Below are 26,674 nucleotides of genomic sequence, written 5' to 3'. Positions count from 1 at the left end.
AGGACACAGATGAATACCACGACTGCAGGCATTTATCACTTCCACGCTTCCCGTGAGACTCACATTCCCAACTGTCCACAATCCACAAACGTAATGTACGTAATAGGTATTTGCCCATCCACTCAATACTGGCCCACACTAAGGTGACGATTCCCGTAAGATTTCGGGCAACCTGTGCGCATTCGCACAGACGAAGGTCAATGGTTGGGTAGCGTTTAACCATATATATGAAGATAGTAACTGTTCTGGAAAGAACAGGCGCCACTGACGACCGGGCGGCTTCTCTAGAATACATGATAGATCGGCCTATGTGGCCGAGAAGTTCTAGGCGCTTCAGTCGGGAGCCGCGCGACCGCTACGGTCGCAGGTTCAAATCCTGCCTCGAGAATGGATGTGTGTGATGTCCTTAGGTTTAAGTCGTTCTAAGTTCTAGGGGACTGATGACCTCCGATGTTAAGTCCTATAGTGCTCAGAGCCATTTGAACCATCAGTCTCTATGCTTACACACTACTTACATTAACTTATGCTAAGGACAACAAACACACACAACGATGCCCGAGGGGGGACTCGAACCTCCAACGGGGGGAGCCGCACGAACCGTGACAAGGCGTTTGAGACATGGCGGATACCCGGCGCGGCCCATGGCAGTCGTGACACTTTTTGAATGAGAACCTGTCCCTACGGAATACCGTTCATAAAATGTCACAGGGATTATGTACTCAGGTTTCACATGCGCGGTAAGCCCGATGTGGGGACGCGCAGAGAACTACTACAGTCGCTTAGGGAGCAGTGTCCTCTGGACCAGGACTCAAAGATCGAAACAACGATCGATGGAAACTGGCGCCAGAAACGCACCAGCTCGCTATATTTCATCCCCTTAGGGGTTGAACTTCCATAAACACCAAAACACGTATTTTCTTATTTGTAACCTTGAAGTCAAATACCAATTTTCGTAGATGTAGCCTTAAAAATACTTTCATAGTTCTTCCATAATTATTTATCTTAAAATAAAATGTTCACCCACTATTTCACTTCATTCCCAATAATAATGGAACACATATTTCTTTATTTCTGACCTAGAAACCAGATACAAATTTTCGTATGCCTAACTTCAAAATTACCTTAATAGCTACATGTTTCAAAAATCCTACCATTTCCTGTGTCTCCCCCTTGCAGTGTAGGAGGGATAGTGTCGTGCAACAGACAGCATATTCAGTAGACAACGAACTGTTCGTTGTGAAATCAGCGACATAGGAACCGAGACTGACACAGAAGATGCTGAAGGTGAAGCACACTAGACTCGTGTCTACCACGGCTTCAAATAGTATCGATTTACCATGAACAGAATTTCCGAAAAGTGAGCAAGTAATTTTACAGTAAATTCAGTACCGATGGAGAGGATATACAACGAAAAAAATTTCTATAAAATTTCAGAAATAATGAAACATTCCACTCAAGTCGCGCGGCAGAACACGCAATGGATATGCTTGCACTTAAGACGGAAGGCCCCACGTGCTAGCGCAGGCTTACGACAGAACCCAAAATTCGGCAGTAGGCGTAAGCCAACCTCGTGTGCTGCCATCTGTTGTTGATGCCAGGCATCAAGGTCTCAGTAGTACGGCCATGCACTGGAGAGTAGTTGCTTTGTAAGCACTCCGTCTTCAGTCCACGAGTGGCCTACTGGGACGGGACCATCCGACCGCTGCGTCATGATCCGTGGAGGATACGAACAGGAGGGGCGTGGGGTCAGCACACTGCTCTCCCAGTCGTTATGGTGGTTTTCTTTGACCGGAACCGCTACTATTCGGTCGAGTAGCTCCTCGATTGGCACCACGAGGCTGAGTGCACCCCGAAAAATGGCAAGAGCGCATGGCGGCCTGGATGACCACCCATCCAAGTGCCGACCACGCCCGACAACGCACTTAACTTCGGTGATCTCACGTGAACCGATGCAACCTCCGGGGCAAGGCCGTTGCCGCAGATATTTTAGAGTAGTTGCAAAAGTTTCATAATTATCTAGTTTACGGGGGAAATGTGAAAAACGCGATTGTCACCGAAGCTACAACTAATCTGAATTTCTGGTTAGTTTTCAAGTGGTCTTGTGTGCGAGCCTGAATTTTTCATCCTATGCGGTGGGAATGATTCAAACCCGTCATGTTCTTCTTATGAGGTTTATTTTGCACACAATGATCGTTTGTAGTTGTGTTGAGTTACTAACTTGACAAATTTTTGGATGGCGCACGTATCATAACTGAGATCTGCGCTTGCGCTTAATGGCTGAAGGTGAATTAGCGCAATGAGTAGTAGCGAATGTTATAGTAACATGTTTGTAAATTATTTCAGGTAAATTACGTTAGTCGTGTAATATTATCCGTATATCAGTACAGTATGTGGGCCAATTACGTTAGTCATGGAATACTATCCATATAAGACTATGTCACCTTGATGTCCCGAAATTTGCTTCAATTTTGGAATCCACGAAAGAACTGGAAATTTTCCTTTACACAGATTTCCATATAATTTCTGTTACAGTGATTTAGTCTTGTCTGTCACTCGACTTTTCTGACCGTGAAATAAATTCTATCGCTCAGGTGCTTATTACCTCTTCGTGTTTCCATTTGTCGATATTGTGCATAAACACTTACATATCTCAAAGTTGCTATGGACAATGATGGAACGACACACTTTTCTATGGCGACACTGCAGTTTAGAGATAGAAAAACCGATCAGTTAAAACAATATGGGTGTTTTAGTTCTGAATAACCGATGTCTTTCGGTATTTGTTTGCTCTCGGTTATAACAAGTATCTTTTTATGTTTTCCTGATAACCACGTAAAAACAGATATATCGATTAGCCACAGCAGCCGTAGTAAAATTTTTAGTTTTCAAGTAAACCTTTTTTAAAAAAGACGAGTAATTTTTATTCGTAAGATTTCCATAGCTCTGAAATACTGCGTTATTACAGAAAAAATGGGAAAAGTGATGTATGCCACTTTAATAACACTGCTGACAGAAACGAGCAACAAATGGATTGGTCCAGCATTGCCGAGACAATATTGTGCCTGTTATACAAGCAGTGCGAGAGACTGGACGCAGTTTCTCGCTGTTGTCGAACGTCAGTTGTAACACAGAATGGCACCATCTGGAAGTATTTTACGATATGCGGTACGAGTGAATTACAATGGTTGATTTGGCAACTTGTGACATCATACAAAGAAAAAGGTTAAAATTTTCGGGATAAAAATAGAAAGTGCCTGATCTGCTGCCTGTGTCTACGGAGTATGCCGTTATCTGCTGGTAGCCCTTGAAAACAGAGAAATTAAAACGAAAAAGAGAGTTCTCCAGCCGAAGTTTTCACCCTTTATCGCTGGACTATACGTAACGCCCGCATAGTGCTGTGATAACCGATTACAATATAATTTCTGAGCAGAGCTTCTAAAAACTAAAATCAGTAGGAGAATACTGGCAGTTTTCTGTAGTACAGAAGCACTCGCCATATTTTGAGAGAAGCAGCGAACAGCGGACAAAGTTTTATTTGACTATTTAATTTAAATTATGTCCGAAAGAACAGACACCATATCCATATACGTATATGGTTCTGGCAATACCAGCCATGACCTTCTTCTGTGAAGATGCACACGTATTCCCCGAACTGTTACGGGACTTGGTAAGAATGTCTTCCACGAGTAATGAGTGTGGTGGTGTGGGACACTACGAATGTAGTGTGTGGACATACAAGGTGAGCATGTGAGTCTCGCGGGAGGCGTGCGCGAGATAGTCCCTGCAGTCACTCTATCGTCTGTGCCCTCGGTGGCTCAGATGGACAGAGCGTCTGCCATGTAAGCAGGAGATCCCGGGCTTTAGTCCCAGACGGGGCACATATTGTCACCTGTCCCCGTTGATATATATCGACACCCGTGAGCAGCTGACGCTATTAACATAATTCTAATTTCGTTCTGGACGGCTGTCGGTCATCATAAAAGTATTTAATTTAACGTGTTGATTCCATTTATCAAGAAACTGAGAAAGTCAAATTTTTTAGATCTTTGTTTTATTCCTACGTTTACTAGAGGAAATAATGTAAATAAAAGGCTGAAAATCGGTTATTACAAGAACTAGAATTGTGACGGGCTTTAACAATTAGGTTAAAGTGAGCCGAAAACCAGTTGTTTCAGCGGTAACCGACATTCCCACTGGAGTTCTGCGTGGTAAGATTGACGCGCAAGGACGTCTGCCAGGAAGTTTCATATCAGCGCACACTCTGCTGCAGAGTGAAAATCTCATTCTGGAAACATCCCCCAGGCTGTGGCTAAGCCATGTCTCCACAGTTTCCTTTCTTTCAGGAGTGCTAGTTCTGCATGTTTCGCAGAAGAGCTTCTGTAAAGATTGGAAGGTAGCAGACGGATACTGGCAGAAGTAAAGCTGTGAGTACCGGGCGAGAGTCGTGCTTCGGTAGCTCAGTTGGTAGAGCACTTGCCCGCGAAAGGCAAAGGTCCCGAGTTCGAGTCTCGGTCGGGCACACAGTTTTAATCTGCGAGGAAGTTTCATATCAGCGCACACTCCGCTGCAGAGTGAAAATCTCATTCTGGAAACATCCCCCAGGCTGTGGCTAAGCCATGTCTCCACAGTATCCTTTCTTTCAGGAGTGCTAGTTCTGCATGTTTCGCAGAAGAGCTTCTGTAAAGATTGGAAGGTAGCAGACGGATACTGGCAGAAGTAAAGCTGTGAGTACCGGGCGAGAGTCGTGCTTCGGTAGCTCAGTTGGTAGAGCACTTGCCCGCGAAAGGCAAAGGTCCCGAGTTCGAGTCTCGGTCGGGCACACAGTTTTAATCTGCGAGGAAGTTTCATATCAGCGCACACTCCGCCGCAGAGTGAAAATCTCATTCTGGAAACATCCCCCAGGCTGTGGCTAAGCCATGTCTCCACAGTATCCTTTCTTTCAGGAGTGCTAGTTCTGCATGTTTCGCAGAAGAGCTTCTGTAAAGATTGGAAGGTAGCAGACGGATACTGGCAGAAGTAAAGCTGTGAGTACCGGGCGAGAGTCGTGCTTCGATAGCTCAGTTGGTAGAGCACTTGCCCGCGAAAGGCAAAGGTCCCGAGTTCGAGTCTCGGTCGGGCACACAGTTTTAATCTGGGAGGAAGTTTCATATCAGCGCACACTCCGCTGCAGAGTGAAAATCTCATTCTGGAAACATCCCCCAGGCTGTGGCTAAGCCATGTCTCCACAGTATCCTTTCTTTCAGGTGTGCTAGTTCTGCATGTTTCGCAGAAGAGCTTCTGTAAAGTTTGGAAGGTAGGAGACGGATACTGGCAAAAGTAAAGCTGTGAGTACCGGGCGAGAGTCGTGCTTCGGTAGCTCAGTTGGTAGAGCACTTGCCCGCGATAGGCAAAGGTCCCGAGTTCGAGTCTCGGTCGGGCACACAGTTTTAATCTGCCAGGAAGTTTCATATCAGCGCACACTCCGCTGCAGAGTGAAAATCTCATTCTGGAAACATCCCCCAGGCTGTGGCTAAGCCATGTCTCCACAGTATCCTTTCTTTCAGGAGTGCTAGTTCTGCATGTTTCGCAGAAGAGCTTCTGTAAAGTTTGGAAGGTAGCAGACGGATACTGGCAGAAGTAAAGCTGTGAGTATCGGGCGAGAGTCGTGCTTCGGTAGCTCAGTTGGTAGAGCACTTGCCCGCGAAAGGCAAAGGTCCCGAGTTCGAGTCTCGGTCGGGCACACAGTTTTAATCTGCGAGGAAGTTTCATATCAGCGCACACTCCACTGCAGAGTGAACATCTCATTCTGGAAACATCCCCCAGGCTGTGGCTAAGCCATGTCTCCACAGTATCCTTTCTTTCAGGTGTGCTAGTTCTGCATGTTTGCAGAAGAGCTTCTGTAAAGTTTGGAAGGTAGGAGACGGGTACTGGCAAAAGTAAAGCTGTGAGTACCGGGCGAGAGTCGTGCTTCGGTAGCTCAGTTGGTAGAGCACTTGCCCGCGATAGGCAAAGGTCCCGAGTTCGAGTCTCGGTTGGGCACACAGTTTTAATCTGCCAGGAAGTTTCATATCAGCGCACACTCCGCTGCAGAGTGAAAATCTCATTCTGGAAACATCCCCCAGGCTGTGGCTAAGCCATGTCTCCACAGTATCCTTTCTTTCAGGAGTGCTAGTTCTGCATGTTTCGCAGAAGAGCTTCTGTAATGTTTAGAAGGTAGCAGACGGATACTGGCAGAAGTAAAGCTGTGAGTACCGGGCGAGAGTCTTGCTTCGGTAGCTCAGTTGGTAGAGCACTTGCCCGCGAAAGGCAAAGGTCCCGAGTTCGAGTCTCGGTCGGGCACACAGATTTAATCTGCCAGGAAGTTTCATATCAGCGCACACTCCGCTGCAGAGTGAAAATCCCATTCTGGAAACATCCCCCAGGCTGTGGCTAAGCCATGTCTCCACAGTATCCTTTCTTTCAGGAGTGCTAGTTCCGCATGTTTCGCAGAAGAGCTTCTGTAAAGTTTGGAAGGTAGGAGACGGATACTGGCAAAAGTAAAGCTGTGAGTACCAGGCGAGAGTTGTGCTTCGGTAGCTCAGTTGGTAGAGCACTTGCCCGCGATAGGCAAATGTCCCGAGTTCGAGTGTCGGTCGGGCACACAGTTTTAATCTGCCAGGAAATTTCATATCAGCGCACACTCCGCTGCAGAGTGAAAATCTCATTCTGGAAACATCCCCCAGGCTGTGGCTAAGCCATGTCTCCACAGTATCGTTTCTTTCAGGAGTGCTAGTTCTGCATGTTTCGCAGAAGAGCTTCTGTAATGTTTAGAAGGTAGCAGACGGATACTGGCAGAAGTAAAGCTGTGAGTACCGGGCGAGAGTCTTGCTTCGGTAGCTCAGTTGGTAGAGCACTTGCCCGAGAAAGACAAAGGTCCCGAGTTCGAGTCGCGGTCGGGCACACAGTTTTAATCTGCCAGGAAGTTTCACATCTAGAACAGTTTATCAGAAAGATTACTGCAGCTCTGATGTTGTCAAAATGAACGGGCCAGCCATTGGCGTCCTCGAGGGGGAGGAGTTGGGGAGGGAGGAGAGGCAAAGGGGCACTTTCACCCATCGCCCCCAACCGTCCCTGGAATCTGGAGTAAAGAGTTTTTATTCGTTACAGTATACTCATACTCTTCCAGATAAGACTTCTCCACAATACTGCTAAACCTTAGCTTTGACCAGTTTTAGGGCTTATAGAGTTAGGCTCTTGCAGCTTGTTGCATCTCGTAACTGACCAGATGATTTGTACACAGAGTGCCAGTTTCAGAATCATGCACTCCAGCCCCGACGCTCCTCCCGCACTCCCCTCCACTGGAAATATTTCTGCAGACTCCAGTCTGCCACTGTGCATATATTTTGATAACATCCTGGTTTTAATAGCATCGAAGGAACAGCATTGTGCAGTAAAGGGTAGACCTAGGACAGAACACACCATTCACATTGAAACGCATCACTTAGTAGATGGTGAAGTACTCCGAAGGTAGCCAGATAGAAACAGAAGTTCCTGGCACTGTATCTGACCCAAATTCTAATCTTACACTAATCTCTTGTATCTACCTACCACGCTCTCAAAAAGCCAACGATTTACTATTATCAGAAGTTCCGAAAAATGAGGAAGAAATTGACCCACACGTTTTTCCGTTGTGTATTATTTCGATTCCCCCATAAAGGGAATGGACTTGTAGCCACATTTTACACAAGCGATAGATGGCTTAAAATACATAAAAATAGATGACAATAAGAGACGATTTTTAAAAACACAATGATGGACGGTATTTTCGATTTTTACAGGAAAATAATGGATGACGAAATAAAGGTTTTTGAAAAATACGCTGGTGGACAATTTTGGGGATTTTTTTATCTTTATAGATGACTAGCGGAAAAGCTTGGCGTTGACCAGGCGTTTATTTACAGCTGTGCGTCCACGCCCGTACTATGCAGCGTCTGGCCTTGTCCTGAGTTTTTATGACGTATCTCCTGAAACATGTGTCGTACAATGATATAATTTTGTAGGTACATTCAGCGTCATATGCGGATACAGTCTGCGAAATTTATTGCGAATATAGTAGCAAAGAAGTAACAAATTTAAATGTCACGAATGCTGTGGTGCACACACTTGTGTGCAATTAACGTACACGGGATGCTTGGCACGATCATTATAGCTACCATCACCTGTGGTCGAAATTGGACCAGCTGTGTCGACGTAGTGAAAATATAAATGTGCATAACGTGGTAAACGTCCATTCTTTCGAGCCATCGGACCTGATCTACTATCAAAAATATCATGTAAATGTGGTAGGGGCCACGGCCGCAGTGGATACACTGGTTCCCGTCAGATCACTGAAGTTTAGCACTGTCGGGCGTGGTCGGCACATGGATGGGTGACCATCCGGGCCGCCATGCGCTGTTGCCATTTTTCGGGTTGCACTCAGCCTTGCGATGCCAATTGAGGAACTACTCGACCGAATAGTAGCGGCTCCAGTCAAAGGAAACTACCACAACAAGTGGGAGAGCCAGCTCCTCCTCCACCCTCAGTGAGGATGACGTGGCGGTCGGATGGTCCTGATTGGCCACTTGTGGCCTGAAGACGGAGTGCTTTTTAAAGTAGTGCTGCCTACATAAAACTGACAGTCTAGGCTCAGGGACTGTCCACGGTAAATGCTGCATTGGACCTACGAATACTATTAAAATAACGGTTTGAGTTCTCTTTAATTGTCCAATAATATCTGAAGTGAGTCTTTATTACAGTGAGCTGAAAAATAGATTTTACGTTAATGGCAGATAAATTTTATGTTTCCACAATGAGATTTTCATTCTGCAGCGGAGTGTGCGCTGATATGAAACTTCCTGGCAGATTAAAACTGTGTGCCCGACCGAGACTCGAACTCGGGACCTTTGCCTTTCGCGGGCAAGTGCTCTACCATCTGAGCTACCGAAGCACGACTCACGCCCGGTACTCACAGCTTTACTTCTGCCAGTATCCGTCTCCTACCTTCCAAACTTTACAGAAGCTCTTCTGCGAACCTTGCATAACTAGCACTCCTGAAAGAAAGTTGTGAGTACCGGGCGTGAATAGTGCTTCGGTAGCTCAGATGGTAGAGCACTTGTCCGCGAAAGGCAAAGGTCCCGAGTTCGAGTCTCGGTCGGGCACACAGTTTTAATCTGCGAGGAAGCTTCATATCAGCGCACACTCCGCTGCAGACTGATGATCTCATTCTGGAAACATCCCCCAGGCTGTGGCTAAGCCATGTCTCCGCAATATCCTTTCTTTCAGGAGTGCTAGTTCTGCAAGGTTCGCAGGAGAGCTTTTGTAAAGTTTGGAAGGTAGGAGACAGATACGGGCAGAAGTAAAGCTGTGAGTACCGGGCATGAGTCGTGCTTCGGTAGCTCAGATGGTAGAGCACTTGCCCGCGAAAGGCAAAGATCCCGAGTTCGAGTCTCGGTCGGGCACACTGTTTTAAGCTGCCTATTATTTCGTCTACCAAAAACCGCCTCTCACTATGGCTTCTTCAGTACAGTTTTGTTTTCCACTGCTGACAATAGAAACGATCTGGCAGATGTGGCATTGTAGATGCCCAGTATGCGTGTCTTAATGGAAATAAACCGCCTGGAACATTTTCCCTTGAACGTCCTTTGAATCGGATTTCATGGAACGTTATTACTTTCCTGTATCCATTTCTATCACACCAGCTGATAGCCACGACTGGGGAGGGTTCGGAGGGGGTGGGGTGAAACTTGGCAGCACTTTGAGTGGCAGAAAAACCGAAGAAATCCTAACGTTTTCGTCATTTGTTTGACGTAGTACCAGTTCGTCACATCGGACGCTTTTCTCTCGGAAACGTTTACATTCATCGTCTGGCAATCAATGTCGCCTGCTGAGGTATGCAGTGGCACCACTCTGTACGAAATAGAAGCTTAAGTTGATGGAGTCGACAAGTAAGGAGCAGTGTCTGTCTTGTTTTAGATATTGAAAATTCAATTATAAGCCTTATTTGCTGCCTTGTAGTTGACATAGGACCTTGCGATTTTGCACGACCGAGGTCCGGTAGCCACACCACACGGGAGAATGCGAGGAGTGTTAATGTGTAGTAAAAAGCGAAGAAAACCTTACGTTTACTACATTTGTTTTCCTAATGACGAAATGGGATATCGTCAGAATGGACGCTTTTCTCTCGGAAACGTTTACATTTATCGTCTGGCAATTAATGTCGCATGCTGAGGTATGCAGTCGCACCACTCTGTACGAAATAGGTTCTAAGCTGATGCAGTCGACAAGTAATATCGAAATATATTGTCACTCGAATTACATCGACACCTCGAAATAAATCAACACCTCGAAATAAATCGCCACCTCGAAATAAATCGAAACCACGAAATAAATCGAGACCCGGAGATAAATCGATACCTCGAAGTAAATCAACACATCCAAATCAACCGACACATCGAAATGATTCGAAATAATGAAATGTATCGACATCTAGGCGCATTTCGACGAACGAAACGGATCGATACCTCGTAGTAATTCGAGGTACCGATATAGTCCTGTTCTAGGAACATCGATATCTCGAAATATATCGATACCTCATAATATAAAAATTCTCTAAAAAAACAGGTATCTAGAAATTTATGGTTTACTTGAGATATAGTGATATCTCGAAATATATCGATATGTCGAAATAAATCGCTATCTGAGGTACACCTATACATGGAAAGACATAGATACCTCGAAATATGTAGACAACCCGTATTGTGTCGGTATATCAAAATATATCGATATGTCGACATAAACGGATACTTCGAAGTCAAACGATATCTCTAAATACAACGACTACTCATTATAGACAGATATATCTAAATAAATCGACTTCTCGGTATAAATTTGAGCCTCGATACAAATCGATATATAGAAATGAATCGATTATTTGAAATGTATGGATGTCTCAATATAAATCTGACCTCTACGAAAACGATTCTCGAAATAAATAAATATATCGGAATATATCGCTAACTCGATGAATAACAATATCTAGTGGTCGGATATATGTTTCAAGATGACAAGACATATCAGTATAGTTCGATATACATGAAAATACTTTCGATTTTCAATATATCGATAGATTTCTAGACCTCAGGAAACAAAACGCCGATCTGACCTCGGGGCAAAAACGCAGACCTCTTGAAAAAACGCCGACCTCAGGGGAAAAACGCAGACTTCGGGGGAAAAACGCCGACATCGGGGAAAAACGCAGACCTCGGGGAAAAACGCCGACCTCAGGGAAAAATGTCGACCTAAGGAAAAACGACGACCTCGGGAAAAACGCCGACCTCGGGAAAAACGCCGACCTCGGGAAAAATCCAGTTCCATTAATTTACACAGACACTAATCTCAGTCACCATTAGCTTCTCAAAATGCAACCATATTTCTGGTATTTATCACCTCACACAAAAAGTGGTCATGACAGAAAAGTCCCATTCTTTAGAAAGTTTAGAATGAGATGTTCTAAATATAACAGATAATCTATTTACAATAATCTACAAGTACTGCACAATGAGAAGAGACTGTGAACTTCAGCACTTTGAAATAGTGCACAGCCAGGAAGACAGAGGTTGTATTGCTGTTTCTAATCTTCCGGATCTTGAGATTCAGAATCCAGGATTGCCTCGAATGAGAACAGCCTGAATGAATGACCTGCACCAGTATAGAACTTACTCTGAAACTCCACAGAAAATCACATGGCACAATTACTTCACATCATCCTCAGCAAACTACTGAAGCCTCTAATGGACGTAACCACGTCGTCACTTCCTTCACCAGTGAAAGATCTTAGTAGCTATTGAGTCATGAGTAGGTGGCCAATTAATAATTTGTTGTTCAAAGCTAATTTCAGTGTATATGGAAATACTCAGTGGACATCTTTAACCATCATATTTTACTGTCTAAGATATATCAACTTTCCAGACTACATGAATAAGCAGAACTTTGTCTTTCCCATTCCGAGTTTGTTTAAAATGTATCAAGGGAATCAGATCCACTGGGCATTTAGAGCAACCTGCTTTAAACAATATGACACAGAATTTTTCATTTCTCTCTGAAACGGTTACCTACATCGTCTGCAAACTTATGATCCGTGCTGCGGTATGCGGAGACACTAAAAGCAACACAGTAGAACACACAACAAGCTTCTAAGTTGATGTTATCGGACAGTAAGAAGCAGTACAATTCAAGTTTTACTTATCGATTGTTGGCTCATTAGCCGGCTTTGGTGCCTTGGACATGACCGAGGACCATAAGATTTTGCATCTAACGACGGCTGGCAGCCTTGTTACACGCGAGAATGTGAAAAGCGTCCATAAGTAGTAAAAAAAGTGAGAAATCGCACCGTTTTCGTCATTTGCTATCGTATCGACGTTATGCAAGATCGTCACATTGGCCGCTTTTCTCTCTCAAACGGTTACGTTTATCGTCTGCAAACTTATGTGGCGTGCTGCGGAAAGCGGAGACACTAAAAGCAACGCAGTAGAACACAGAAGAAGTTTCTAAGTTGATGTAATAGCCAGTAAGAAGCAGTACAAATCAAGTTTTAGTTATCGATTATTGACTTATTAGGTCGCTTTGGTGCCTTGGACATGACCGACGACCTTGATTTTGCATGAAACAACGACTGGTAGCCACGTTGCACGCGATAATGTGAAAAGTGTTCATATGTAGTAAAACCCTGAGAAATCGCACCTTTTCGTCATTTGCTGTCGTATCGACGGAATGCCAGATCGTCACATTGGAAGCTTTTTACATATATGTAGTCTGCAAACCTATGTGGCCTGCTGCGGTAGGTGGACACACAAAAAATACACTCCTGGACATTGAAATAAGAACACCGTGATTTCACTGTCCCAGGAAGGGGAAACTTTATTGACACATTCCTGGGGTCAGATACATCACATGATCACACGACAGAACCACAGGCACATAGATACAGGCAACAGAGCATGCACAATGTCGGCACTAGTACAGTGTATATCCACCTTTCGCAGCAATGCAGGCTGCTATTCTCCCATGGAGACGATCGTAGAGATGCTGGATGTAGTCCTGTGGAACGGCTTGCCATGCCATTTCGACCTGGCGCCTCAGTTGGACCAGCGTTCGTGCTGGACGTGCAGACCGCGTGAGACGACGCTTCATCCAGTCCCAAACATGCTCAATGGGGGACAGATCCAGAGATCTTGCTGGCCAGGGTAGTTGACTTACACCTTCTGGAGCACGTTGGGTGGCACAGGATACATGCAGACGTGCACTGTCCTGTTGGAACAGCAAGTTCCCTTGCCGGTCTAGGAATGGTAGAACAATGGGTTTGATGACGGTTTGGTTGTACCGTGCACTATTCAGTGTCCCCTCGACGATCACCAGAGGTGTACAGCCAGTGTAGGAGATCGCTCCCCACACCATGATGCCTGGTGTTAGCCCTGTGTGCATCGGTCGTATGCAGTCCTGATTGTGGCGCTCACCTGCACGGTGCCAAACACGCATACGACCATCACTGGCACCAAGGTAGAAGCGACTCTCATCGCTGAAGACGACACGTCTCCATTCGTCCCTCCATTCACGCCTGTCGCGACACCACTGGAGGCGGGTTGCACGATGTTGGGGCGTGAGCGGAAGACGGCCTAACGGTGTGCGGGACCGTAGCCCAGCTTCATGGAGACGGTTGCGAATGGTCCTCGCCGATACCCCAGAAGCAACAGTGTCCCTAATTTGCTGGGAAGTGGCGGTGCGGTCCCCTACGGCACTGCGTAGGATCCTACGGTCTTGGCGAGCATACGTGCGTCGCTGCGGTCCGGTCCCAGGTCGACGGGCACGTGCGCCTTCCGCCGACCACTGGCGACAACATCGATGTACTGTGGAGACCTCACGCCCCACGTGTTGAGCAATACGGCGGTCCGTCCACCCGGCCTCCCGCATGCCCACTATACGCCCACGCTCAAAGTCCGTCAACTGCACATACGGTTCACGTCCACGCTGTCGCGGCATGCTACCAGAGTTAAAGACTGCGACGGAGCTCCGTATGCCACGGCAAACTGGCTGACACTGACGGCGGCGGTGCACAAATGCTGCGCAGCTAGCGCCACTCGACGGCCAACACCGCGGTTACTGGTGTGTCCGCTGTGCCGTGCGTGTGATCATTGCTTGTACAGCCCTCTCGCAGTGTCCGGAGCAAGTATGGTGGGTCTGACACACCGGTGTCAATGTGTTCTTTTTTCCATTTCCAGGAGTGTACCATAGTAGAACACAGAAGAAGCTTCTAAGTTGATGTAATCGGCCAGTAAGAAGCAGTACAATTCAAGTTTCAGTTATAGATTATTGACTTATTAGGTGGCTTTGGTGCCTTGGACATGACCGATGACCTTAAGATTTTGCATTAAACAACGTCAGGTGGCCACGTTACACGAGAGAATATGAAAAGGGTCCATAAGTAGTAAAAAATGAGAAATCGCACCGTTTTCGTCATTTGCTGTCGTATCGACGTAGTGCGAGATCGTCACATTGGAAGCTTTTCTCTCTCAAACGGTTACATTTATCGTCTGCAAACCTATGTGGGGTGCTGCGGTATGCGGAGACACTAAAAACACCGCAGTAGAACACACAAGAAGCTTCTAAGTTGATGTTATCGGACAGTAAGACGCAGTACAATTCAAGTTCCAGTTATCGATTATTGACTTACTAGGTAGCTTTGGAGCCTTGGACATGACCGTCGACCTTAAGATTTTGAATGAAACAACGACTGGCAGCCACGTTGCATGAGAGAGTGTGAAACGTGTCCATAAGTAGTAAAAACCTGAGAAATCGCACCGTTTTCGTCATTTGCTATGGTATCGACGGAATGCCGTATCGTCACATTGGCCGCTTTTCTCTCTCAAACGGTTACATATATCGTCTGCAAACCTATGTGGGGTGCTGCGGTATACGGAGACACTAAAAGCACCACAGTAGAACACACAAGAAGCTTCTAAGTTGATGTTATCGGACAGTAAGAAGCAGTACAATTCATGTTATAGTTATCGATTATTGACTTATTACGTGGCTTTGGTGCCTTGGACATGACCGACGGCCTTAAGATTTCGCATGAAACAACGGCTGGCAGCCACGTTACACGTTAGAATGTGAAAAGTATCCATATTAGTAAAAACCTGTGAAATCCCTCCGGTTTCGTCATTTGCTATCGTATCGACGGAATGCAGATCGTCATATCTGAAGCTTTTCTCTCTCAAACGGTTACATATATCGTCTGCAAACCTATGTGGCGTGCTGCGGTATGTGGAGACACTACAAATACCATAGTAGAACATAGAAGAAGCTTCTAAGTTGATGTAATCGGCCAGTAAGGAGCAGTACAATTCGAGTTTTAGTTATCGATTATTGACGTATTAATTGGCTTTGGTGCCTTGGACATGACGACCTTAAGATATTGCATGAAACAACGAATGGCAGCCACGTAGCTGGAGAGAATGTGAAACGTGTCCATATGTGGTAAAAACCTGAGATATCGCGCGGTTTTCGTCATTTGCTATCGTATCGACGTAATGCGAGATTGTCGTATTGATCGCTTTCTTCTCTCAAAAGGAAATATTTGTCGTCTGCAAACTTATGTGGCGTGCTGCGGAATGCGGAAACACTAAAAGCACCGCAGTAGAACACAGAAGAAATTTCTAAGTTGATGTAATCGGCCAGTAAGGAGCAGTACAATTCAAGTTTTAGTTATCGATTATTCACTTATTAGCCGCCTTTGGTGCATTGGACATCACCGACGACCTTAAAATTTTGCATGAAACATCGACTCGCAGCCGCTTAACCCGAGAGAATGTGAAAAGCGTCCTTAAGTAGTAAAAAACTGAGAAATCGCACCGTTTTCGTCATTTGCTATCGTATCGATGGAATGCCAGATCGTCACATTGGCCGCTTCTCTCTCTCAAACGGTTACATTTATGGTCTGCAAACATATGTGGCGTGCTGCGGAATGCGGAGACACTAAAAGCATCACAGTAGAACACACAAGAAGCTTCTAAGTTGATCTTAACGGACAGTAAGACGCAGTACAATTCAAGTTTAAGTTATCGATTATTGACTTATTAGGTAGCTTTGTTGCCTTGGACATGACCGACGACCTTACGATTTTTTATGAAACAACGACTGGCAGCCACGTTACACGAGAGAAAGTGAAAAGTGTTCAATTGCAGTAAAAACCTAAGAAATCCGCCCGTTTTCGTCATTTGCTATCGTATAGACGTAATGGGAGATCGTCACATTGGCCGCTCTTCTCTCTCAAACGATTATATTTATCGTGGGGAAAGCTATGCCGCGTGCTGCGGTATGCGGAGACACTAAAAGCACCATAGTAGAACCCAGAAGAAGCTTGTAAGTTGATGTAATAGCCAGTAGGAAGCAGTACAATTCAAGTTTTAGTTATCGATTATTGATTTTTTAGCCTGCTTTGGTGCCTTGGACGTGAGCTAGGAACGTACGATTTTGCATGAAGGGAGGTGTAGCAGCCACGTTGCACCGGAGAATGTGAAAAGTGTTCATGTGTAGTAAAAACCGGAGAAATCCGCCCGTTTTCGTCATTTGCTATCGAATAGACTTAATGCCACATCGTCACATTGGCCGCTCCTCTCTCTGAAACGGTTTCATTTATTGTGTGCAAAGCTATGTAGCGTGCTGCGGTATGCGGAGACACTAAAAGCACCACAGTAGAACACAGAAGAAGCGTCGAAGTTGTGTGGAGACACTAAGAACACCATAGTAGAACACAGAAGAAGCTTCTAAGTTGATGTAATCGGTTAGTAAGAAGAAGTACAATTCAAGTTTTAGCTATCGATTATTGAATAATTAGCCGGCTTTGGTGCATTGGAGATGACCGACGACCTTAAGATTTTGCATGAAACAACGACTGGCAGCCACGTTACACGAGACCATGTGAAAAGTGTACATATGTAGTAAGAACCTGGGAAATCGCACCGTTTTCGTCATTTGCTATCTTATCGACGTAATGCCAGATCGTCACTTTGGGCGCGTTTCTCTCTCAAACGGTTACATTTATCGTCGGCAAAGTTATGTCGCGTACTGCGGTATGCGCAGACATTAAAAGCACCACAGTAGAACACAGAACAAAACTTCTGAGCTGATGTGATCGGCCAGTAAGAACCAGTAACATTCAAGTTTTATTTACCGATTAATGACTAATTAGAATGCTTTAGTGTCTTGGACATGACTACGACATTAAGATTTCGCATGAAAAAACGACTGGCCGCCACGTTACACTATATAATGTGAAAAGTGTCCATATGTAGTAAAAACCTAAAAAATCGCCACGTTTTCTTCATTTGCTATCGTATCGACGTAATGACAGATCGTCGCATTGTCCGCTTTTCTCTCTCAAACGGTAACATTTATCGTCTGCAAACTTATGTCGCGTGCGGCGGTATGCAGAGACCCTAAAAGGACCACACTAAAAGACAGAAGAAACTTCTAAGTTGATGTAATCGCCCAGTAAGAAGAAGTACAGTTCAACTTTTAGTTATCGATTATTGACTACTACTGGTCTCCCAGGAATCGATCAAAGCGTAGACAGTTTGAGACATTACTCCGATTTAGGAAAGTCAGCATGGTGCCTGGTGTATTCAATCCCGATGCAATTTCTGTGTTTCATCAACACTCTGAACGTCCACAGATTACAGGAGGCCTCCAGATGTGCTTCGGAAACTACTACTGGTCTCCCAGGGAACGATCAAAGCGTAGAAAGTTTGAAACATATCACGCATGGAGAATAGTCCGCATGGTGCTTGTTGTATTCAATCTCGATGCAATTTCTGTGTTTCATCTACATTCTGAACGTGCGCAGATTACAGGAAGCCTCCAGATGTGTTCCGAAAACTAATATAGGTCTCCCAGGGTACGATTAAAGCGTAGACAGTTTGAGAAATTACTCCCACGGAGGAATGTCCGCATTTGCATGTTGTATTCTATCCCGGGCAATTTCTGTGTTTCATCAACACTCCGAACGTCCACAGATTTCATGAAGCCTCCAAATGTGCTTCGGAAACTACTACTGGTCTCCTAGGCAACGATCAAAATGTAGTTAGTTTGAGACATTACTCCGATGGAGAAATGTCCGCATCGTACCTGTTTTATTCAATCCCGATGCCATTTCCGTAATAAATTAACACTCTGAACGTCCACAGATTAGAGAATGCCTCCAGATGTGCTTCGGAAAGTACAACTGCTCTCCCAGGGAACGATCAAAGCGTAGCCAGATTGAGACATTACACAAATGGAGAAAAGTACGCATGGTGCCTGTTTTATTCAATCCCGATGCAATTTCTGTGTTTCATCAACACTCTGAAAGTCGACAGATTACAGGAAGTCTCCAGACGTACTTCGTAAACTACTACTGGTCTCCCAGGGAACAATAAAAGCGTAGACAGTTTGCGACATTTCTCCCATTGAGCAAAGTACACAAGGTACCTGTTGTATTCAATCCCGATGCATTTTCTATGTTTCATCAACACTCTGAACGTCCACAGATTACAGAATGCCTATAGATGTGTTTCGGAAACTACTACTGGTCCCCCAGGGAAAAATCAAAGCGTAGACAGTTTGAGACATAACTCCCACACAGAAAATTCCGCATGGTGACTGTTGTATTCAATCGCGATGCAATTTCTGTCTTTCCTCAATACTCTGAACGTCCACAGATTACAGGAAGCCTCCAGATGTGCTTCGGAAACTACTATTGGTCTCACAGGAATCGATCAAAGCATAGACACTTTGAGAAATTACTCCAATGGAGAAACGTCCGCATTTGGCATGTTCTATTCATATCCGATGCCATTTCCGTGTTTCATCAACACTCTGAAGGTCCACAGATTATAGAATGCCTCCAGATTTGCTTCGAAAACTACTACTGGTCTCCCAGGGAACGATCAAAGCGTAGAAAGTTTGAAACATTACTCCCATGGAGAAAAGTCCGCATGGTGCCTGTTGTATTCAATCCCGATGCAATTTCTGTGTTTAATCAACAATATGTATATCCACAGATTACAGGAAGCCTCCAGATCTGCTTCGGAAACTACTACTTGTGTCCCAGGGATAGATCAATGCGTTGACAGTTTGATACATTACTCCCATGGAGAAATGACCGCATGGTGCATGTTGTATTCAATCCCGATGCTATTTCTGTGTTTCATCAACACTCTGAAAGTCGACAGATTACAGGAAGTCTCCAGACGTACTTCGTAAACTACTGCTGGTCTCCCAGGGAACAATAAAAGCGTTGACAGATTGCGACATTTCTCCCATTGAGCAAAGTACACAAGGTGCCTGTTGTATTCAATCCCGATGCATTTTCTGTGTTTCATCAAAACTCTGAAATTCCACAGATTACAGAATGCCTATAGATGTGCTTCGGAAACTGCTACAGGTCTCCCAGGAATCGATAAAATCGTAAAGAGTTTGGGACATTACTCCCATGGAGAAAAGTCCGCATGGTGGCTGTTGTATTCAATCCCGATGCAATTTCTATGTTACATCAACACTCTCAAAGTCCACAGATTATAGAATGTCTCCAGATGTGCTTCGGAAGCTACTACTGGTCCCCAGGAATCGATCAAATCGTAGACAGTTTGAGACATTACTCCCATGGAGAAAAATCCGATTTAGCCTGTTGTATTTAATCCCGATGCAATTTCTGTGTTTCATCAACACTCTGAACGTCCACAGATTACAGGAAGCCTCCAGATGTGCTTCGAAAACTACTACAGGTCTCACAGGAATCGATCAAAGCGTAGACACTTAGAGAAATTACTCCCATGGAGAAAAGTCCGCATGGTCCCTGTTGTATTCAATCCCGATGCAATTTCTGTGTTTCATCAACACTCTGTATGTGCACAGATTACAGGAAGCCTCCAGATGTGCTTCGGAAACTACTACTGGTCTCCCAGGGATCGATCAGAGCGTTGACAGTTTGATACATTACTCCCATGGAGAAATGACTGCATGGTGCTTGTTGTAGTCAAGCCGGATGCAATTTCTGTGTTTCATCTTCACTCTGTATTTCCACACATTACAGGAAGTCTCAAGATGTGCTTCGGAAACTGCTACAGGTCTCCCAGGAATCGATAAAATCGTAAACAGTTTGCTACATTACTCCCATGGAGAAAAGTCCGCGTGGTTGCTGTTGTATTCAATCCCGATGCAATTTCTGTGTTTCATCAACACTCTCAAGGTCCACAGATTATAGAATGTCTCCAGATGTGCTTCGGAAGCTACTACTGATCTCCCAGGAATCGATCAAATCGTAGACAGTTTGAGACATTACTCCCATGGAGAAAAATCCGATTTAGCCTGTTGTATTTAATCCCGATGCAATTTCTGTGTTTCATCAACACTCTGAACGTCCACAGATTACAGGCTGCCTCCAGATGTGCTACTGTAACTACTACTGGTCTCCCAGGAATCGGTCAATGTGTAGAAAGTTTGAGACATTACTCATTATGATAAAAGTCTGCATGGTGCCTGATGTATTCAATACCGATGCAGCTTTTGTGTTCCACAACACTCTGAAAGTCCACAGATTACAGGAAGCCTCCAGATGTGCTTCGGAAACTACTACTGGTCTCACAGGATTCGATCAAAGCGTAGACTGTTTGAGACATTACTCCCATGGAGAAAAGTCCGCATGGTGGCTGTTGTATTCAATCCCGATGAAATTTCTGTGTTTCATCAACACTGTGAAGGTTCATAGATTATAGAATATCTCTAGATGTGCTTCGGAAACTAGTACTGGTCTCCCAGGAAACGATCAAAGTGTAGACATTTTGAGACATTACTCCCATGGAGAAAATTCAACATGGTGCCTGTTGTATTCAATGCCGATTCAATTTCTGTGTTTCATCAACACTCTGATCGTCCACACATTACAGAATGCGTTCAGATGTACTTCGGAATCTTCTACTGGTCTCCCAGGAATCGATCAAAGCTTAGACAGTTGGAGACATTACTCCCATGGAGAAAAGACAAAATGGTGAAAGTTGTATTCAATCCTGATGCAATTTATGTGTTTTATCAACAGTCTGAACGTCGACAGATTACAGGAAGCCTCCAGATGTGCTTCGGAAACTACTACTGGTCTCCCAGGGAACAATCAAAGCGTAAACAGTTTCAGACATTACTCGTATGGCGAAAAGTTTGCATGGTACCTGTTGTTTTCAATCGCGATGCAAACTCTTCCATCAACTCTCTGAACATCCACAGAATACAGGAAGCCTCCAGATGTGCTTCGGAAACTACTACTGGTCTCCCAGGAATCGATCAAAGCGTAGACATTTTTAGACATTACTCCCATGGAGAAAAGTCAACATGGTGCCTGTTGTATTCAATCCCGATGGAATTTCTGTGTTTCATCAACACTCTAAACGTCCATAGATTACAGAATGACTCCAGATGTGCTTCGGAAACTACTACTGGTCTCCCAGGATTCGATCAAAGCGTAAACTGTTTGAGACATTACTCCTATGGAGAAAAGTCCGCATGGTGGTTGTTGTATTCAATGCCGATTCAATTTCTGTGTTTCATCAACAGTCTGAACGTCGACAGATTACAGGAAGCCTCCAGATGTGCTTCGGAAACTACTACTGGTCTCCCAGGGAACAATCAAAGCGTAAACAGTTTCAGACATTACTCGTATGGCGAAAAGTTTGCATGGTACCTGTTGTTTTCAATCGCGATGCAAACTCTTCCATCAACTCTCTGAACATCCACAGAATACAGGAAGCCTCCAGATGTGCTTCGGAAACTACTACTGGTCTCCCAGGAATCGATCAAAGCGTAGACATTTTTAGACATTACTCCCATGGAGAAAAGTCAACATGGTGCCTGTTGTATTCAATCCCGATGGAATTTCTGTGTTTCATCAACACTCTAAACGTCCATAGATTACAGAATGACTCCAGATGTGCTTCGGAAACTACTACTGGTCTCCCAGGATTCGATCAAAGCGTAAACTGTTTGAGACATTACTCCTATGGAGAAAAGTCCGCATGGTGGTTGTTGTATTCAATGCCGATTCAATTTCTGTGTTTCATCAACACTCTGACGGTCCACAGATTACAGAATTCCTATAGATGTGCTTCTGAAACTACTACTGGTCCCCCAGGGAACAATCAAAGCGTAGACAGTTGGAGACATAACTCCCATGGAGAAAATTCCGCATGGTGACTGTTCTATTCAATCCCGATGCAATTTCTGTGTTTCATCAACACTCTGAACGTCCACAGATTACAGAATTCCTATAGATGTGCTTCGGAAACTACTACTGGGCTCCCAGGAATCGAACAAAGCGTAGACAGTTTGAGACATTACTCCCATTGAGAAACAACCGCACGGTGCCTGTTGTATTCAATCCCGATGCAATTTCTGTGTTTCATCTTCACTCTGCAATTCCACAGATTACAGGAAGCCTCCAGATGTGCTTCGGAAACTACTACTTGTGTCCCAGGGATCGATCAAAGAGTTGACAGTTTGATACATCACTCCCATGGAGAAATTACCGCATGGTGCCTGTTGTATTCAATCCGGATGCAATTTCTGTGTTTTATCAACACTCTCAAGGTCCACAGATTATAGAATGTCTCCAGATGTGCTTCGCAAGCTACTACTGGTCCCCAGGAATCGATAAAATCGTAGACAGTTTTAGACATTACTCCCATGGAGAAAAATCCGATTTGGCCTGTTGTATTTAATCCCGATGTAATTAATGTGTTTCATTAACACTCTAAACGTCGACAGATTACAGAAAGTCTCGAGACGTGCTTCGGAAACTACTACTGGTCTCACAGGAATCGATCAAAGCGTAGACACTTTGAGAAATTACTCCCATGGAGAAAAGTCCGCATTTGGCATGTTCTATTCATTTCCGATGCAATTTCCGTGTTTCATCAGCACTCTGAAGGTCCACAGATTATAGAATGCCTCCAGATTTGCTTCGAAAACTACTACTGGTCTCCCAGGAACAATCAATGCGTAGACAGTTTGAGACATTACTCCCATTTAGAAATGTCCGCATAGTGTTTGTATTCAATCCCGATGCAATTTCTGTGTTTCATCAACACACTGAAGGTCAACAGATTACAGGATGCCTCCAGATGTGCTACTGTAACTACTACTGGTCTCCCAGGAATCGGTCAATGTGTAGAAAGTTTGAGACATTACTCATTATGATAAAAGTCTGCATTTTGCCTGATGTATTCAATACCGATGCAGCTTTTGTGTTCCACAACACTCTGAAAGTCCACAGATTACAGGAAGCCTCCAGATGGGCTTCGAAAACTACTACTGGTCTCACAGGATTCGATCAACGCGTAGACTGTTTGAGACATTACTCCCATGGAGAAAAGTCCGCATGGTGGCTGTTGTATTCAATCCCGATGCAATTTCTGTGTTTCATCAACACTGTGAAGGTTCATAGATTATAGAATATCTCTAGATGTGCTTCGGAAACTAGTACTGGTCTCCCAGTAATCGATCAAAGCTTAGACAGTTGGAGACATTACTCCCATGGAGAAAAGACAAAATGGTGAAAGTTGTATTCAATCCTGATGCAATTTATGGGTTTTATGAACAGTCTGAACGTCGACAGATTACAGGAAGCCTCCAGATGTGCTTCGGAAACTACTACTGGTCTCCCAGGGAACAATCAAAGCGTAAACAGTTTCAGACATTACTCCTACGGCGAAAAGTTCGCATGGTACCTGTTGTTTTCAATCCCGATGCAATCTCTGTCTTCCATCAACTCTCTGAACATCCACAGAATACAGGAAGCCTCCAGATGTGCTTCGGAAACTACTACTGGTCTCCCAGGAATCGATCAAAGCGTAGACATTTTCAGACATTACTCCAATGGAGAAAAGTCAACATGGTGCCTGTTGTATTCAATCCCGATGGAATTTCTGTGTTTCATCAACACTGTGAAGGTTCATAGATTATAGAATATCTCTAGATGTGCTTCGGAAACTAGTACTGGTCTCCCAGGAAACGATCAAAGTGTAGACATTTTGAGACATTACCCCCATGGAGAAAATTCAACATGGTGCCTGTTGTATTCAATGCCGATTCAATTTCTGTGTTTCATCAACTCTCTGATCGTCCACACATTACAGAATGCGTTCAGATGTACTTCGGAATCTTCTACTGGTCTCCCAGGAATCGATCAAAGCTTAGACAGTTGGAGACATTACTCCCATGGAGGAAAGACAAAATGGTGAAAGTTGTATTCAATCCTGATGCAATTTATGTGTTTTATCAACAGTCTGAACGTCGACAGATTACAGGAAGCCTCCAGATGTGCTTCGGAAACTACTACTGGTCTCCCAGGGAACAATCAAAGCGTAAACAGTTTCAGACATTACTCGTATGGCGAAAAGTTTGCATGGTACCTGTTGTTTTCAATCGCGATGCAAACTCTTCCATCAACTCTCTGAACATCCACAGAATACAGGAAGCCTCCAGATGTGCTTCGGAAACTACTACTGGTCTCCCAGGAATCGATCAAAGCGTAGACATTTTCAGACATTACTCCCATGGAGACAGTTTGAAACATTACTCCCAGTGAGCAAAGTCCGCTTGGTGCAGGTTGCACTCAATCCCAATTCAATTTCTGGGTTTCATCAACACTCTGAATGTCCAAAGATAACAGAATGCCTCCAGATGTGCTTCGAAAACTACTACTAGTCTCCCAGGATTCGATCAAAGCGTAAACTGTTTGAGACATTACTCCTATGGAGAAAAGTCCGCATGGTGGTTGTTGTATTCAATCCCCATGCAATTTCTGTGTTTCATCAACACTCTGACGGTCCACAGATTACAGAATTCCTATAGATGTGCTTCGGAAACTACTACTGGTCCCCCATGGAACAATCAAAGCGTAGACAGTTTGAGACATACCTCCCATGGAGAAAATTCCGCATGGTGACTGTTCTATTCAATCCCGATGCAATTTCTGTGTTTCATCAACACTCTGCAATTCCACAGATTACAGAAAGCCTCCAGATGTGCTTCGGAACTACTACTGGTCTCCCAGGGAACGATCAAAGCGTAGAAAGTTTGAAACATTACTCCCATGGGGAAAAGTCCGCATGGTGTCTGTTGTATTCAATCCCGATGCAATTTATGTGTTTCAACAACACTCTGTATGTCCACAGATTACAGGAAGCTTCCAGATGTGCTTCGGAAACTACTACTTGTGTCCCAGGGATCGATCAAAGAGTTGACAGTTTGATACATTACTCCCATGGAGAAATTACCGCATGGTGCCTGTTGTATTCAATCCGGATGCAATTTCTGTGTTTCATCAACACTCTCAAGGTCCACAGCGTATAGAATGTCTCCAGATGTGCTTCGCAAGCTACTACTTGTCCCCAGGAATCGATCAAATCGTAGACAGTTTGAGACATTACTCCCATGGAGAAAAATCCGATTTGGCATGTTGTATTTAATCCCGATGTAATTAATGTGTATCATTAACACTCTGAACGTCGACAGATTACAGAAGTCTCCAGACGTGCTTCGGAAACTACTACTGGTCTCCCAGGGAGCAATCAAAGCTTAGACAGTTTGAGACATTACTCTCATTTAGAAATGTCCGCATAATGATTGTGTTCAATGCCGATGCAATTTCTGTGTTTCATCAACACTCTAAACGTCCACAGTTTACAGGAAGTCTCCAGATGTTCTTCGGAAACCTCAACTGGTCTCCCAGGGAAGGATCAAAACGTAGACTCTGACACTACTCCCATGGAGAAATGTCCGCATGGTGCCAGTTGTACTGAATCCCGATGCAATTTCTGTGTTTCATCAACACTCTGGACGTCCACAGATTACAGAATGCCTTCATATGTGCTTCGGAAACTACTACTGGTCTCCAAGGAATCGATCAATGCGTAGTCACTTTAATACATTACTCTCATGGAAATAAGTCCGCATGGTGACTGTTGTATTCAATCCCGATGCAATTTCTGTCTTTCATCAACACTCTGAACGTCCGCAGATTACAGGAAGCCTCCAGTTGTGCTTCGGGAACTACCACAGGTCTCCCAGGTATGGATCAAAGCGTAGACTGTTTGAGACATAACCCATGGAGAGAAGTCGGCATTTCGCCATTTGTATTCAATCCCGATGCAATTTCTGTGTTTCATCAACACCCTAACCGTCCACAGATACAGAATGCCTCCAGATGTGCTTCGGAAACTATTACTGGTCTCCCAGGAATCGATAAAATCGTAAACAGTTTGGGACATTACTCCCATAGAGAAAAGTCCGCATGGTGCCTGTTGTATTCAATGCCGGTGCAATTTCTGTGTTTCATCATCACTCTGAACGTCCACAGATAACAGAATGCCTCCAGATGTGCTTCGAAAAATACTACTGGTCTCCCAGGAATCGATCAGAGCGTAGACAATTTGAGACATTACTCCCATGGAGAAAAGTCATCATGCTGCCTGTTGTATTAAATAGCGATGCAATTTCTGTGTTTCATCAACACTCTGAACGTCCGCAGATTACAGGAAGCCTCCAGATGTGCTTCGGAAACTACTACTGGTCTCCCAGGGAACGATTAAAGCGTAGA

General features: G+C 44.5%; 1 non-coding gene across 1 annotated transcript; it reads left to right on the top strand.

Moving 5' to 3' along the window:
* Window positions 1-5,045: 5,045 nt before the first annotated feature.
* Trnas-cga (transfer RNA serine (anticodon CGA)) lies at window positions 5,046-5,120 on the top strand. The gene has a single exon. It is a non-coding gene; the product is annotated as a tRNA-Ser (tRNA).
* The last annotated feature ends 21,554 nt before the right edge of the window (window positions 5,121-26,674 follow it).

This window comes from Schistocerca gregaria, chromosome 10 (genome assembly GCF_023897955.1).
Source record: "Schistocerca gregaria isolate iqSchGreg1 chromosome 10, iqSchGreg1.2, whole genome shotgun sequence".
NCBI classification, from domain to species: Eukaryota; Metazoa; Arthropoda; class Insecta; order Orthoptera; family Acrididae; genus Schistocerca; species Schistocerca gregaria.
The sequence above is the reverse complement of the archived record's forward strand: the minus strand, read 5'-3'. Positions and strand labels throughout refer to the sequence as shown.